Genomic DNA, 5,324 nt, shown 5'->3' with positions numbered 1-5,324 from the left:
GTATCAAATTATCCAAGACAATATGAGGCATTTTCTGTTTCCAACCAAATAGCAATAAATGCAATAGCTTCCAACTTTTGTCATTGAACATTAAAAGTAAAACGAAGAACACAAGTGTTCATATGAAAAAGTGGAGCGTGTATCTCTCCCACACAAGGATTGCTAGGATCCGATCTTATTCAAATAAAAACAAAAATAAAAACACACAGACGCTCCAAGTAAAGCACATAAGATGTGACCGAATAAAAATATAGTTTCAATAGAAGAAACCTGATAAGTTGATGAAGAAGGGGATGCCTTGGGCATCCCCAAGCTTAGACGCTTGAGTCTTCTTGAAATATGCAGGGATGAACCACGAGGGCATCCCCAAGCTTAGGCTTTTCACTCTTCTTGATCATATATCATCCTCCTCTCTTGACCCTTGAAAACTTCCTTCACACCAAACTTCTCATAAACTTCATTAGAGGGGTTAGTACTAAAAAAACTTTAATCCACTTTAGCCCTGTAGTGACACATTGCAAGAACTCAATAAAACATTAGCTACAGCTCTCCACGTCTAGAAAGCCTTACTTAAAGTCCACAAGAGACAATGCAAAAAACAGAGACAGAATCTGTCAAAACAGAACAGCCAGTAAACACGAATTTTTAAGAGGTACTTCCGTTGCTCAAATCAGAAAACTCAAAACTAATGAAAGTTGCGTACATATATGAGGATCACTCACGTAAATTGGCAGATTTTTCTGAGTTACCTACAGAGAATCATACCCAGATTCGTGACAGCAAGAAATCTGTTTCTGCGCAGAAATCCAAATCTAGCATCAACCTTCTATTAGAGACTTTACTTGGCACAACATTGCAATAAAATAAAGATAAGAAGAGGTTGCTACAGTAGTAACAACTTCCAAAACACAACAAAATAGTAACAAAATAAAGACATGGGTTATCTCCCAAGAAGTGCTTTCTTTATAGCCATTAAGATGGGCTCAGCAGTTTTAATGATGTACTCACAAGAAATAAGAGTTGAAGCAAAAAGAGCATCAAGAAGCAAATTAAAAACACATTTAAGTCTAACCCACTTCCTATGCATAGGAATCTTGTACACAAATAAATTCATGAAGAACAAAGTGACAAGCATAAAAAGATAAAACAAGAGTAACTTCAAAAATTTCAGCATATAGAGAGGTGTTTTAGTACCATGCAAATTTCTACAACCATATTTTCCTCTCTCATAATAATTTTCAGTAGTTGTTGCTGTCAAAAACCCATCGGCGAGCAGCGACGGGCAACACCGTAGACCCGGGAGGCTCCCAGGACTGCTGGTGGATCCTGGTCCCTCGGGCGACAGCCCGCAATGCCTCTGGCGCACGTCCTGGAGGTTGCGAGGGCGTGCCACCTGACCTATACCTGGTCAGGAAGGTGATGGATTGCTTCGATCGGTTTCCTGCATGGCAAACACGTAAACATTTAATACGAGCCCCGATCGGCTCTTAGGTTGTTCTGTGGATCGGCTCAAGGAGCCGATTCCCCATGGTCCATGTTAGATTTACGATGACATGGGGATCCTGCTTCATCGATATCAAGCTAAACCAATCTACGACAGTCTAGGGTTTTCACCGCATAACCGAAACATCCTACACGTAATTCAGCCTAGCAGATACGTAAGATGATGGAAAACCAACCCTAAACGAGGCCTAAAAACCAACATGAAGGTGATCCCCGGAACAATCCCTCTAGGGTTTAATAAACCACACCTTACGCACTACCGGATTGTTCAACCCGTTTGCAAGGCCTAACCATACGGATATCAAACTAATCCTTGTAGAACAAGGAACAACTGTAACAGATCGGATCTACTAAACAAAGATTAAGCAAGATGCTGCCCTTACACCCAAGATAGGTGTAAGGGCAGCTAGATATTGAGGGGCAGCGTAGCTAAGCAAGCATATCATAAAAGCATCGACGTAAGCCCCAAAACATCTACGGTAAGGGTGTTGCTCGCCATCAAAAAGGCTTCAACACGAGCAACACCAACAACGAATAAACTGATACTGCCTAGATCGCAAGATGCGATCTAGGCAACATGTTGCTTACCCGGGAGAAACCCTCGAAACAAGGGGTGGCGATGCGCCTAGATTGGTTTGTTGTGAACGTGATCGTCCTCCTTTCTCAATAACCCTAGATACATATTTATAGTCCGTGGACTTTCTAATTTGGGAATAAACCCAACCGTGTACGAGCTAAACTCTATCTCTTAATTCTAAACATAACACGTAATCTACCATAAAATACAGATACACGGGCAATCTAGCCCAAACTCACGCACAAGGCCGGTTCAGAGACACTTCATATGCATGTCCTCTAAGCCCATCTTCAATCGCGGCCCATCTCCTGCTCTGGCTAAATTCTGGTGATAACACATGCCCCCCTGGTTTTGGTAATGATAATTTCAAAACCACTCTGTTTTTTTCCTTCGTAGGGTCACGTCGCGGCAGAGCAGAGCCTCTTCAGTATCTTTCCATCATGATGCCTTGTCTTCTCAGCTTCTGCACGATTGACAGCTTTGGCACCGTGTCCTCGAAAACTGCTGCAGCATTGAATCGTCTTTCACTAGATCCCCTTTATTTAAACTCATCTAAGCAGTTTGCTTCCTCATCGCCTCCTCATCCTCTGTTCCTCTGTAGCACTCGAAAACCCTTCTTCCACCATGGATTCCTCCTCCTCTTCCTCTTCCGGTCTCTCTTTCCAGTCCTCCTCCTCCAGCGAGCCGATGCCAGAGTATGACCTGATAAGGGCGTACGAGGCCCGCGCCCCGGAGTGGTGGGATGAGAGAGATTGGGATTTCTCCGTCGAGTCCGAGGACGATGATTCCTTGACCGACGGGGAAGACGACCTCCACTTCCTCGTGGACGGGGCCTTGGAGGAGGCAAGCGACGACGACGCCTTCTCTTAGGATGCGGGCCTCTCCTCCGACGAGGACGACGAGGAAGCGGAGGAGGACACCTCCTCCGACGAGTACCCACCGGCGAAACGCTTCCGCGCCGGGTCGGACGACGATGACGACGACGATGATGAAGATGAAGACGAAGCTCCCGCCAAGGGCTTCAGCAGCGACGAGGAGGTCGCCGGCAGCAGCGCCGACGACAACTACGACGGCGACGACGAGGGCAGCGACGGCCCGTAGATTAGGGACTAGTAGGGCTAGAAGTAGTGCATTAGGCAGTAGATCATCCTTTTGAGAGCAATCGGCTCTTACTTGTAAAAAATCCTCCTATCAATGAAGAATGTTTCCCAACTTGTCCAATTTGGCTCTTCCGATTGCCCAAGTAAATCCACGCACCAAAAGCAACGCCCATAAGGCCAAATTCAGTTACCTAATTTGACAGGTCCAAGCAGACTTTCCCCAAATTCAAACGGTTACCTCTAGAGTCGATGGCTGCGCATCGGCTTTTTTTATTCTAAAGTCGATGTCTGTGCATCGGCTATACTTTGCAAAAAAAAATTCTTTTTTTACCGGCCGATTTCATACATCGGCCCCCATATTTTACTGCCCATCATCCCACATACTTGGGAAATACTTCTTGAGATGTTGGCCATTGACAGCCACTGGGAACTTCTCGCCGCTCAGCTCCTCGAGCATGTATGCGTTACCCTTCAAAACTTGGTCGACTCTGTACGGCCCGTGCCAATTTGGAGACCATTTACCATATACTTTATCCTTAGTCCCCAACGGCAACACAGCTTCCCATACTAGATCACCAACATGGAACTCCTTTGGCTTCACCTTCTTATTATATGCACGAGCTACCTTGGCTTTGTTCTCTTTAATCTTCTCAAGCGACCAAAGTCTAAGTTCCGTGACATCCTCAATGCTATCACTCATCAGGGCAGCATATTCTTCAGTTGTTAAATCATTCTGAAACGTAATCCGCCTCGAGCCAGCCGTGATTTCCCAGGGCAACACGGCTTCTTGTCCGTAGACCGAGATGGTATGGCGAGGTTTTTACCGCTCCATGACATGACATGCGATAAGCCCACAAAGCCTCCGACAATACCTCGTGCCAACGTCTAGGGTGCTCGTCGATTTTCCTCTTAATCAGCTTGATAAGGCTCTTGTTGGAAGCTTCAGCCTGCCCATTTGCTTGAGCATAGTATGGAGACGATCGGATCAGCTTAATTCCCATGTCCTCGCAGAACTCTCTAAACTCGCGAGAAATGAAGACCGAACCTCCATCGGTCGTGATAGTCTGGGGAATCCCGAATCTATGAATGACATGCTCTTTCACGAAACTGATAACATCCTTCGATGCCACAGACTTCATAGGGATGGCCTCCACCCATTTAGTGAAATAATCCGTAATGGCCAGAATCCACTCATGGCCTTTGCTCGATGGAGGATTAATTTTACCGATCATATCCATGCCCCATCCTCGAAATGGCCAAGGCTTGATGATGGGGTTCATTGCTGATGCGGGTACCATCTGAATGCTCCCAAACTTCTGACACGCTTGACACCCTTTATAATAATTAAAACAGTCCTCAAGCATGGTGGGCCAATAAAACCCTGATCGCCTGATCAACCATTTCATCTTATGAGCCGATTGATGAGTTCCACATGCGCCTTCGTGTACCTCGTGTAAGAGCCGATTCGACTCGGCTGGTCCCAGACATCTGAGAAGTAACCCTTCCAAGGTCCTGTAGAACATGTCATCTCCAATAAGGACATACTTCATGGCCTTGTACCTTATCCGTTTAGGTGCCCCCGAGCCGAATCTTTCAAGTAATTGAAGATATCGGCTCTCCCGATCATCTGGTTCCATGAACTGTACCTGGACATCGACTCCATCTGCTATGTCCTTATAGCCTGACGCCATCTGTGCGAGATCGTTCGCCTCGGTATTCTGCGACCTCGGGACCCAGTTGAAGTTTATGTACCTAAATTGTTTCATCAGCTCGCGGCATTGCATCCACAATGGGAAGAGCGACTCGCTCTCACATTTGTATTCTTCCGTGAGCTGGGAGATCACCAACTTTGAGTCTCCAAAGAGTTCCACTTGCTACGCCCGGCTTCAATAAGCAACTCCATCCCCTTGCGTATTGCTTCATACTCAGCGACATTGTTGGTGCAAGGGGTAGATAGCTCGATGGAGAAGGAATAGGTTGCCCCCCGGGGCGACACGAGTAGGATGCCGATGCCGCAACCCTCATCACAAGCCGATCCGTCGAAGAACATGGCCCATGCACGTACAGACAGTGCTGCTATATCAGTGTTGATTCGTTCAGCAATAAAATCGGCCAACGCTTGTCCCTTGACCGCTTTTGCAGGT

The sequence above is a fragment of the Lolium rigidum genome, chromosome 3 (genome assembly GCF_022539505.1).
Source record: "Lolium rigidum isolate FL_2022 chromosome 3, APGP_CSIRO_Lrig_0.1, whole genome shotgun sequence".
In the NCBI taxonomy this organism is placed as follows: Eukaryota; Viridiplantae; Streptophyta; class Magnoliopsida; order Poales; family Poaceae; genus Lolium; species Lolium rigidum.
Note: the sequence above shows the minus strand (reverse complement) of the source record.